A 12938-nucleotide genomic window follows, 5' to 3' on the forward strand; every position below is an offset into this window, starting at 1 on the left:
GCCATGAGCGGTGAAAGGAGAAGAGACCACATCCGCTTGTGGAAATTGGGAGGAAACAGCATTTACCATTTGCTGAGGACGTGACCTCGTACGAGAGTTGGCTGCTGTGCCAACAATCTTGGCTGACTGAGAGGCCTTCTATATAACAGTTATCTCTGAGCATCTGTTGACACCCGTGCTGTCACCCGGCCTGTGATAGTGCTGGAACACAGCTCCCTGTCTGCCTTCAGGGAGCTTCAGAGAGGATGGCCTCAAACATCAGCTCAAGAAGTTTGCAGTTAATTTATAGGCAATGGAGAGCCACTGAAGTTTACAGAGGAGTGACATAGTCCGAGTTGCATTCTAGTTCCTCTTGACAAAATAATTAATTCAGCTTTCAGCCAGCTCAGGAAGTATTTTAGGTGAGCAGGTGACTTAGCTCCTCAAGCCTCAGGCTTCAAAACCTAGAATGTTGCACCCCTCCAAATATATATATATATATGTATATTTTACTTTATGAATCATGAATCATGAAATTGATTGTTTCCTTCATTGCAATGGCAATTAGAAAACCTGAGCCAAATTTAGAAAGTATATAGGACTTCAAAGCAAGGGTGAACATCACTTTAGCCTTGGTTTATTTTCCTCAAGTTCATTTTCTTTAAAGCCTTCCCTTGCTTCTAAAAAAATCTAGTTGAATTATATGTATTTTTAATATCACCTTTAATCCTTTTTGGAATAGGGTATATTATAAATAGATAAATGTATGTATTTTTTATTTCTTAGACAATTAACCTCTGGTGAAGATTCTTTGAAATGTCCCCTGGGTAAATGTGCATGAACGAGGCATATTGGGAAAGGAGCGTTCCAGACGTTACTTTCTCGCGCTACTGCTGGCCTACCAACTTTTAAAATTCAGCTGAAGTCCTGTATGGCAAACACTTAAATATAATGTGTTATCGGTAACTGAATTTTTGCATTTAGAGTTAAAATTTGAATTTGTTTTCAAAAGAATTTAAGACACATACTTAAAACCATAACTACCTAAATCTTTGTTCCTGTATGTTTTAAGAATTCTACTTAAGTTTAAATTAAAGAGCTAATATTTATACTCTATCAGTACATTAGAAGATACAATCTGTTGCCCTGATTTGAACAAAATCATACATATAAAAATGCATTTGAAATGGGATGAGATCTCTTCTGTTACTAGATGGTGTTTCTAATGCTTGGATTACAGTGCTGTACCAGAAGAAAGGAAGGCGTAGAAAAAGACTGTATGTATTCCTATATTCAATCTACCTTATTAAGTTTGTGTTTTTAAACATTTGAAAGCAAGAAAGTCTTTAAGTGTTTGAAGTATTAAGCACATTTTTGTCTATTAAAAATCCCGTTTTAGGGGAAGGGATGTAGCTCAGTGATTGAGCACTTGCTTCCCACGTACGAGGTCCTGAGTTTACTCCCCAGTACCTCCTAAAAAAAAAATCCCTCTTTAGACATTAGTTTGAGGGCCAGCTTACAGGATCCACAACCAAGCAGTTTACCTGGCTCATGTGCATGCCCTTAACCTTTGCCTTGTTCCCCTCTCTCCTCATTCATTGACTAGGTGATCAAAGTTCATCTTTTTTTGTTTCTGATAGATTTGACTGTTTCTGAAAAAGTTTAAGATCCACTTTACAAAGTGCAATAACTTTCTACCTGTGAAGAAAGAAAGAGAACTTTAGAAGGGAAGTCTAAGAAGAATTTGGGGATGTTCCAAACAGAAACAATATTATTAGAAATAAATATTTTTTCTTCAGAGTGATTGCAAGAGGCCAGTGGTACCTGGTCAGGAAATACTTGCTTCATGGGTTTATCCAGACTTTGATGAGCAAGTAATTGCTGCTACATTAACTGAATTGGAACACAGAAAGAAAATAAAATACCACCCATTTGTTTGATTTTATGATTAGAATATGGGCTTGAACCTCAATCCTGAAAAATCAGCAAATAAATATGTCGGCTAATAACCCCGCCTAGAAAGTAACTGAGCTTGTGCCCCTGATGCTTGCGTAGGGAACTTGTGTTGCTTCCCAGGGATCACTGCATTCTTTTCTGTGCTCAATAACCTGCCAGAGGTTACCTACCTGTCCTTTCAGGCATGAATCATTTCTTTATTTAGAAAATCTGAACGTTTTCTTGTATCCCAGCCCCTCTTCTCTTCTCCTCTCTGTGATGTCTCAAAATGTCTCCGAGGATGAGGAGCAGTATCTCTGTTTCTCACGTATGGTGGGAGAACATTTATCCATGTCCAGAGATTTGAAGCCATGCAAAGCAGTTAAGGGCGCTCTTCCTCGTCATCTATCTTGAGCCACAGTTCTCTACTCCTGTGGTTTGCCTGACCCTTTCTAGTTCCTACTATGCTTCCACCAGCAAGAAAAATGGAAGTCAAGTTGACACTGAGTATAAAATGTCAGCACTAGGAAAGCTATTAGATCAAGTTCAAATAAAGAAACCAGCAAGAGACTCAAGTTGCCTTGTCCTGGATGGAGACAAGTGCATTAGGTTATATCAAAGATAATGCTATTGAACACTTGGCTCCCGCACAAACGCCCCTTGTTCTGAGCCTAAGCTTATATGCAGCAGATTTCTGATAACAATTTCCTTTCTGTGAGGATTTTTTTTTTTAATGTTTTTTTCTCCCCCCACCCCCTCATTGTTTTGTGCTCGCCATCTGCTTTCTGCGTCCATTTGCTGTGTGTTCTTCTTTGTCTGCTCATCTTCTCTTTAGGGAACAGATTCTGGGACCTTCCGGAGTGGGAGAGAGGTGCTCAATCTCTTGCACCACCTCAGCTCCCTGGTCTGCTGTAGCTCTTACTGTCTCTCCTCTGTGTCTCTTTTTTTGTTGTGTCTCTTGCTGCGCCAGTTCTGCACATGGGCCAGCACTCTGTGTGGGCCAGCATGCCTCACGCATCAGCACTCTGCACGAGCCAGCATGCTGCACGGGTCAGCTTGCTGGGTGGGCCAGCTTGCCTTCACCAGAAGGCCCCAGGAAACAAACACTGGAGCTCCTATATGGTAGATGGGAGCCCAATCATTTGAGCCACATACGCTTCCCTTCTGTGGGGATCTTATCGCAGATGGAGAGTGTACTTACTAGAGGACCCAAATCCCCAACAATAAGTTAATAAACGGGCTTCCTAGTTTATACGTTAGAGCTTGTTAGTGGGTGTCTGTCTTAGATTTCTAGAATTGCAATGACAAATACCACACACTGGATTGGCTCCAACAACAAGCATTTATTGTCTCATAGTTTGGAAGGCTAAAAGCCCAAAATCAAGATGTACACTAGGCCATGCCTGCTCTTGGAGCCAGCAGCATTCTGGAGATGGCGGTCCTCCGTGACACAGCTCTCTTCCTCCTCTCTGGCTTCTTTTGGTTTCTGTTTCCTACTGACTGTGTCTGAATTTCCTCTCACTACAAGGCCTCTGGTTACTCAGGTTTAGGCCCACCCTGGTTCAATACGGCCACACCCTAACTAATAACATCTTCTGAAGGTTCTGTTTACACATGGCGTTATACCCACAGGAACTCCAACAGTTCCGTCTGAGAGAAAGAGAAAGAGAGAGAGACAGAGTGAGAGAGAGCAAGAGAAATTCACTCTCAGCATGCTGTTAAACCAGGTTCCTGAAAGGGTAGCCCTGGAACGTGGGGCCTCTCTGGGCAGCTAGCCATCCTTCCCCATGGGGTACTTAGACTGCACCTTGTGGCTAGTTGTCCACAAACGCCTGCTCTGGAACGACAGTTCACCTCTTGGTTTTCAAGCCCATCTCTAAACACAGCTACCTCTCAAGAGGCAGTTACTGACCACAATAGGTTTTTTCTTTCTAGGAGCCAAACTCAGAATCCTCCTACCTGTTAACATATGTGAATCCTCTGAAATGCTCCATGGGACAAAAACTGTTATTTCTTCTTGAGCCATATGTGGTGGTTTGAAGACTTATGTACCCCGGAAAAACAAGTTCTCAAATTTAACTCATTCCCTTGGGTGTGGGCCCATTGCAAGCAGGGTCCTTTGATGAGGTTTCTTCAGTTAAGGTGTGACCCGCCTCATTCAGGACGGGTCTTTATCCTATTACTGGAATCCTTTATAAAAGGAATGAACACAGAGAAAAAAAAGCAACATATGCAAGAAGCTGGAAGCAACAAAACCCAGAAGAAAAGGGAGAAACCAGCAGACGCCACCATGTGCCTTGCCATGTGGCAGAGGAGCCAAGGATCGCTGGCAGCCAGTCTTTGGGAAAAACCATTGCCTTGATGATGCCTTCATTTGGCCATTTTCTCAGCCTCAAACTGTAAGCAAATAAATTCCCATTGTTTAAGCCAACCATTTCATAGTATCTGCTTTCAGCAGCCTAGGAAACTAAAACACCATAAAACATGGAAATTAATTTTTACAGCCATACAGTGAAATACGAAGCTGTGTGGGAAACATCATACATAAAGAAAGACTACAATAGACTCTTTCCAAACTTGGTAGGGATCCTTCAAATGAATGAATGATGGTCTCTAATTTGAGGGTTTGATACATGTTCCAAGGACTGACTTCTGAGTCTTTGCAAGAAGTAGGAAAAAGGATTGAAAGTGCCTAAAAGCCCTAACACCCGTTTTTAAAACATGCTTGCAAAATATAATTATTGAAAAATACTATTTTGAACTATTTCATGATTAAGGAAGCATCTACAATCAAAGTCAGTAGGCAATTTTGAGGTACTCTCCAACTAAAAATCTGTTTAATGGACTTTAAAATGATTTTGTGTCTATATTTAAAAAGTATATATCTCTATTCAGTTTGACAGCTTAAGTACAAGGCTCTAGTCAGATAACGTCTGAGTGACTAAGGCAGCGCTTTTTAAATAAGAGCAAATTGGAACTGCCATCCCAAATCACTACCATCTTCTCTGGCAGGACTAGCTTAGCATTCCCACTCGGATCTGATGAGAGAGTCATCTCAAGTTTGGAACAGACATACATAAGACTTGTGCAGAACTTTACAGTTTATAAAGATCACCCAGCAAAAAAACCAGAAAAGGATCCTAGAATTCAGTTCTTTGGCCAGGCTATATAGAATGGAGAATCTTATGGAGGTGATGAATTCAGTACTTGGATACATTTAAGAACAAAGTAGGATTCTAGTTTCTTCTCTCCCTTTTTTTCCCCCTTAAATAAGCATTGTTTTTTTTAATTTTTAATTTTAATTTTTAAAAAAGCTTTAGATTACATATACATTACATAAAAAATATAGGGGATTGGGAAGCAGCTGTGGCTCAATCAGATGAGCTCCCATCTACCATATGGGAGGACCTGGGTTCGTGTCCCGGGGCCTCCTTGTGAAGGCAGGCTCGCCCACATGCTGTGGAGTGCTGCCTGGCCCGCAGACACCACGGAGAGCCAACTCAGCAAGGTGACACAACAAAAAGAAGGGAGACAAGCGAGAACACAGAAGAGCCTGCAGCAAATGGACACAGAGAGCAGAGAGCAAGCAAGCCGCAAGGGAGGAGGGGAAATAAATAAATACAGACACAGAAGAATGTACAGCGAATGGACACAGAGAACAGACAGCACACAAAAAGCCACAAAGGGGGAGGATAATAAAAATATATATATAGGGGATTCCCCTATGCCCCCCTCCCTTCCCCTCCCACATTTTCCCACATTAACAACATCCTTCATTAGCGTGGTATGTTTGCCTTTTTAAGCCAGTCCGAAATAACCAAGGACCCACCCTCTCTGACCTCTAAAGCGAAGAGGCTGTTACGTTTCTTTCCCGCTCTAGCTTTTCTATTTTGTCTCATTCTGTCACCTGGCCTGGGTTCTGCCTTTGATCCTTCAGAATTGGTGTTGGAAGTTGCTCCCTGTTCTTTTCAACTCTGGCTTTTCCTAACAGGTCACAATTTAGCCTATCCTGCGGGCTTGCTCTGCAATGGGCTAGCCTAGGCGTTGCCCTACTGAGCTCACTTCCAGCACAGTCCACCTGGCTGGCTGGCACTTCTCCTTGCCTGCCAGAGGTTTGTGAGTACATTAGGGGACTGTACGTACAGTTTGGATAACCATTAGAAGGGCAGTGTGTGGACGGGGCGCGGGGGGAGAAAGAGAGACAGAGAGAAATCTAAATAGAAACAAGAGAGAAGGGAGATAATGTTTTGCTACTTCTTATTGACATTCTGAAGTCTGAGGTACAGTCTTAATTAGATGTTTATTTCCCTGCCAAAGATTTTATCCCAGCTCTCAGATTTTGCACCACCTGGTGCTAAAATGTTCCAGGTAGTGATGACTAAATAGCTTGACAAACTCCAGAAAGTGTAACCTAGATTCAGAGATAACATAGTTTAAGCTGCTGGATACATAACATAATAAAAGAAACAATATCTTAAAAATAAGCAAAACCCATTTAACATAGTAAGAAATGGAAATGGTATACCCATCACAACAAATTTTGAAGTTTTAAATCACTGGGAAGTTCTAAGCTACCTCCACCTCTTGGAAGTATGGCCCACATCGGACCACCATTTGAGCTAGGGCTTCTGGATGTGTCAGAGTGTTTAGTGGTAAGATACATAAACAACACATCATTATCTCTCAGCACATGATCCCTGCCCAATTGAACAAATTTTGCTGCCTACTCTTAAATTAAGACTGGCTGATCTTGCCCAAGGTTTATTTATATGTCACAGAAACTATATTTTTCCTTACATGGCATTTCTCCTCACTCTCCAAACTGCCATTGCTCGCCATTCCAGGGTCGGCCTCCGTTGCTTTTGATCACTCCACAACTATGTTTGTCCTTATTCTGCCACCTCCTATGTTGGAAGAGATTTTTTCCTTGCAGGTGATTGCACATTAGTCAGCCAACCTTTACCAATCTAACCTTTAAGGGAATACTGCTGCGCAGGACCGCCAAATACAGAAATCCTCTACTTACGTAACTTTGCGGTCTTAGGTGTTGAGGAACTTAAAAAGAAGTCCCCAAGAGCCAAGAGAGAAGTTCAGCAGGGCCATTCAAGTGTGGCAGAGTATATTTTCCAGGCATGACCACAAAACTAACTCCCATCGCATAGGCTCTTTCAACATGACTTTGATCTTCCTCCCACAGAAAGGTGGAATCTGTGTTCCCTTCCCTGGAATCTGGGTGGACTCGTGACTCTGGAAGAAGTGATACTATGTGCCTTCCAAGGCTAGATTATAACACGTGATATCCTTGGCTCTCTGGGGATGTTCTCCTTTAGTATCCGGCCACCAAGCCATGAGGAAACCCAAACTAGCTCATGCAGAGACGCCACATGGAAACGCCCCTTGTACATTGTCCAGCTGGCAGCCCAGCCGAGACCCCAGCCACAGCCCGCGGGAGTGAGACAGCTCCAGATGATCCAGCCCCCAGCCTTTGTGCCTTCCCAGCTGAGGCTCCTGACATTGGAGAGCAGAAACAGTCCAAAGTCCTGACCCACAGAAACTGTGAGAATAATAAAATTGTTGTTTTTATGACACTGAGTTTCAGGTTGCTTTGTTACACAGCAATAGTGACAGAAACAGCATCCTAGTTAGTGTGTTCCTCAACAATCGTGAAAAGTACCTAAGCTGGGCACAGATCCCAATTCCCCTCTGATTCATAGGTAAGTTGCGTGTCTCCCTTTACCAGCAGGTGAGCAGGTTTCGCCTCTTCTTTTTTTGAGGGCCTTATTTCTGGCATCCCAGAAAGCCTTCCATTAATCTCAGAGACTTCTTCCCTATTTTCCCCAGGAGATCACTGTAAATATTTCTGTCTCACTCTTGCTGGCCCATTGCTCCCATTATCTGTCCTTGGCTTCTCATCCCACCATCTGCCCCTGGGCTACACATCTTGAGATGAATGGCAGTGGGACTCTCACTCCTTCTGAAGAAACTCTACCCTACACAGGAGTGTGACCTCACCTCCTAGTTCCAACAGAACAATTATATCATTAATGGCTTGATATCAGTATTTTCTACATTATTCTGTCTTAACACTAAGATAACACTATCTAAAATATACCGACATTTTCTGTGTGTTAGACATTGTACTAAATTCAATTCTCCCAACAACTTTATAGAGTAATAGCCATGCCTCCCCCCACCTCCATTTTAAGACAAGGAAAATAAAGAACAGAGAAGTGATGTAATTTTCCCAAGACAACACAGCCTATAAGTGGTAGAGGGGGAATCAGATGGAAGTGGTCTAATTCCAGAGCCCATGCTCTTAACCACATGCTCCATAGGCAGGATATTTTGAAAAATTTATCCAGTTGGCATGCACTTAGCTGAGCCCAGACTTTTTACAGACTCTTACAGACTTACATGTCCCCACTGCATCCTCTCCCTCACAGCTTCCCTTTTCTGCACATAGGGCACGTAAGTCTCCAGAGAAACAAGCAACTGCTTCTAGGTGGGAAGCATCTAGTTTAATTCTATACAGAGAAGAGAAATATTTCGCTCAAAGAAGCAACAAAGTCTGCAGGTGCATCATTTGGCTGCTAAAATCTAACCAGGACAATTTATATTATACCACAGTCACTCAGCTTTTTAGGCTAAAATATCTTGCATTCAGGTTATATCGCAGATCTTCCCAAGAACAATAGTTGAAAGGGTGTTTTATGCTCGTGTAAAGGGTCAGTTCAGGGCTTTATCCCCCTGAAACAAAGAACAATAAATTTCAAAGTGCCTTATTGCAGGGCAGAGGCTGCTCACAGCTCTTTAATAACAGGGTTTTGGCTTATCTTTTTTTGCCAACCTAGCTGGGCTGCAGTAGGCTTCCTCAGAACAGTCCCAGCTCTTGCTCCAGGCTTGCTAATATAGGTCTGCATCCTCCATGCATGGATAAGAAATGGATATTTTGCTGAAAATTCCATGGGACTAAGGGAGGAGTTTTATATTTTCAAAAACCATATTTCAAAACATAATAAAATCCCTTTTAAATACCTTTGTTCTTTCCCCAATTTTCCATTGTGGATCTTCCTCCAAACTCAAACTCCTCTTTGGCCTCTCGTTCCAAATCTTTACCTCATCCTTACCTCTCGGCTCTCCCGCTTGCAGGCCCAGGCCCATCTCAGTACTCAGAAGAGGACTCCCGAAAGAGGGGAGAATACGTTGTAAGGAAACATCATTTTTCCCAGTCACAAATAATGTTGTTTATTAGAGCATCAATATATCAATTCTTAGTTTAGTTTTTAAACCTTTTTGAATTGTGACCTCCATTATACATGCAAAAGAGTGAACACAATGTGTATATCCAAGTTAAAGAAAAAAAAATATTAACAAAACCCAAAACCCAGTGTACTTGATTATGCTGGGTCAACTTGGCTAAGTTAGGAACTCTGTTTCCCAGATTTCCACTCATTGTTGAATTCAGGGTCAGAATTGGTTAAAAAGGAACTTGTACAAATAAGGAAGGTGGAAGTGAGGTAGATGACCTCTGAGGGTCATCCTAGTCAAGTGTGGTGGGGGACAGATGTACAGATACCCAGCTAGTTCCAGTTTGTCTTTGCTCTCCTCTGTTCTGTGAACAGATTTTCTTCCCAATCTGCTGAAGTTATAAATGTGATTTCTTTGCTTCAGCAAAGCAACATAGCCTCTGGCACTTGCTATTGATGTGGTAGATAACTTTTTCTCAGTGCCCATCAGGAAGGACCACCAAAAGCCATTTGCTCTAAGCTGGTAGGGACAATGAAATGCCTCAGAGAAACTAGTCCACAGAGAATTTGATAGTCTCTCCATTCCACAGGACATCATACTGATCTGCTACAATGATGATATCGTGCTAAACGGAGCTGGTGAGCAGGAAGTAGGAATATCTCTAGATCCTTTGGAATGATATTTTTATGACGGAGGGTGGGAAATAAATCTTGAAATTCAGGAGCCAAGTGAAAATTTCCAGGGTCCAGTACACTGGGACATGTTGAGATATCTTTTTTTCTTTTTCTTTTTTTTATCATCAAGGAAGATGCACAATGCTTAGTTGGCTTCTTTGGATTGTGGAGGCAACATATAACCCATTTGGGTGTGTTACTCCAACCTAATCATCTGAAAGACTGACAGTTTTAGGTAGGACCCAGAACAATATAAGGCTCTGAAATAAATCCAGCTGTACATGCAAGCTCTCAGCCACTAGGCTATCTGACCCAGCAGATCCACTGGTTCTTGGAGTGTCCTGACAGATAGAGATGCTTTCCAGAGCATTTGCCAAGCCCTCATGGGTAAATCATAGTGGGATTTTTTTTAGCAAAATCATGCCATCCTCTGCAGATAACTATTCTTTTGAGAAACAGGTTCTGGCTTGCTAATGAGAACTAGAATAGACTAAACACTTGACAATGGGTTACCAAGTTACCATGCAACCTGAGCTTCCCATCACAAAGTGGGTGATGTCTGAGCTAACAAGCTATCATATTGGATGTGTGCAGCAGCACTTTATTATCCAATGGGAATGGCATGCATGAGATTAGGCTCAAGCGGGTCCTGAAGACACAAGTAAACTGCCCCAGCAAATGGCTTAAATCCTATGTATCCACTACTGTGCCTCCCTTCTCTCAACCAGCACCTGCCCTGATGGATGTTTCTTATGACTGTTTGATTTAAGAAGAAGAAAAAATGGACCAGGTATACTATTATTTCTACAAAAAATGTTGGTATTTTGCTGAAATTATATGCCTTGAGCACTGCAGCCCCACTGAGGTGTGGCCTTGAAGGACAGTATTGAAGAGTAATCTTCCCGGTGGGCAAAACTTCAGGTAGTGCACTTGGTTGGTTATTTTGCCAGGAAGGACAGATGGTAAACGGCATGTCCCTACATTAATTCATGGGTGGTGTTCAAGGATCTGGGTGACTGGTCAGGTGCTAGGGAGGAAGATGACTGGACACTTGAAAACAATGAGGTCTGGGGAAGAGATTTGAGGCTAGACCTCTCTGAATGAGCACAGAATATGACAATATTGTGTCCCATGTGACTCATCACTAAAGAGCAAATTTACAAGAATCTTAATAGTCAGATAGACATGATCACCTGTTCTGTGGATAACAGTCAGCCTCTTTCTCCTGTCACTCTGGCCTTGCTCAATGCACTCATAAAGAAAAAGGAGACACGGCTGCCAGGAGAGAGCTGATGTAGCAACACAGACTTTCCAAAACTAGCGATTTCCACTGCTGAGTTCCTAACTGCTAGCTATAAAGACCAACACCAACTAGAGATATGGCACTAATTTTCAGAGGGACCAGTCAAGCCCCTAGTATTTTGGGTCATTTCCACAATGTAAGTGGCAATAGATTGTTTCAGTAGAATAGATAATTGTACTTTGGATATGGATTTGCCTTCTCTTGCTGCAGTGTTTATGCCCAAACCACCTATTCACAGACTTACAGAATGCCTTCCTTACCATCATGGAATTCCATACAGACTTGTATGTGACCAGAGAACTCTTTTTACATAGAATGAGTGCAGTACTGTTCTTCCCATCACCTGGAAGCAGCTTACCTGATAGAATTCTGTAACAGTCTTTTGAAGATTCCCTTTAGAGCCACAGGGATGACAAACCTATTCAGGGCTATGATATGTCTTCCAGGAAGTAGGTTTTGTGTGGCCCATTTTTATGAGAAGGTTAACATGTTTCCAGTAGTATGAAGGATAGTTGAATTTTATTTGGAAATTAACCATGGTCAAAGAAGTGTGTGGATTTCAAGTCAACAAGAGGTGGATTGTGCTGGATGGTGCTGTGCCAGCTTGGATAAATCTGGAACGACATTTCCTAGAATTCCATTTCTTAAATGATTCTGAGTTAGAGTTGGCCAAAATAGGAACTTGTGCTAGATCTGAAAGGCAGAAGTGAAGCAGTGGCCATTACTCCCTGAAGGTTATTGTGATCAGATGCAGTGATGGACAGATCCAGACGTGCCCAGCAGTTTCCAGCCTGTCCTTTCTCTCCCATTTGCTTTTAAACATGTCTTTCCTAGCTTTAAAAAGTCTCTCCCTTTACTTCATGTCCCCTTCCATACTACCTTCCCTTCTTTCATGCCATTTTTACCTTTCTCCTCGATCCTCTGCTACTGGTCTCTGCCACATCCGGGCCCCTAATCTGCTCTCACTGTTGTTCTTTCTTGGTTTCTATTACCATTATTGCTGATGGCTCTCAAGAACATGGCTACCCAGGGGTCCCCTCTGAATTTCATATCTTCATATCCAACAGTCTACTGAACATCTCTGCCTGAATGCCAGACAGGCCCAATTCAACATGACCATAGCTAAACTCATCATAATTCCCCTCAAAACTGTACCTCTTCCAGGTCCTTATCTCAGGGAATATCATCCACTGTTGCCTAAACCAGAAACCTTATTTGAAAGCTTCCCACGTTCCTCTATCCTACTTCTACTCTCCTTGTTTAGGTTTCCTTTATTTCTTGCCTAGACTAGAATGAACCATACAAATGTAATGACTTATCTTCAGGGTAGACACATACTGACTCTGAGAATGTGAGATAACAAATGGGAGAAGTTGTAGTCAACAACTGGTTAAGATGAATAAAAGGAAAATACGTTTGTACAACAGTGGGCATTTTCAATGTGTTGGACCTAGTGGCAATGCTGTTCATTCTATAAATATTTATTAAGCTCCTAGCAAGCACCTAGGAACTGTGCCTGCAGGAGGCACTTCCAAGGCATTGATTTGCTATGTGTGTTTTCTGGACCCAGCGCTAGGTGACATGCTGGGGATACAAAGATGAAAAAGTCATGGTGCCTATTCTTAGGGGCTCTCAACTCTCTTCAGTCACTACGCATGTTGAATGATGTCTCAGATGGCCCCACCTAATGCTGAGCTTCCCCATAAAGAATATAGCAGTGAAGTTCCTGCCATGGGCATAAATTAAGTCTAGAGGAAAAGCAAAAGTCCCCATTTTAAAGCCAATTTAGAGACATGTAG

Source organism: Dasypus novemcinctus, chromosome 8, assembly GCF_030445035.2.
Source record: "Dasypus novemcinctus isolate mDasNov1 chromosome 8, mDasNov1.1.hap2, whole genome shotgun sequence".
In the NCBI taxonomy this organism is placed as follows: Eukaryota; Metazoa; Chordata; class Mammalia; order Cingulata; family Dasypodidae; genus Dasypus; species Dasypus novemcinctus.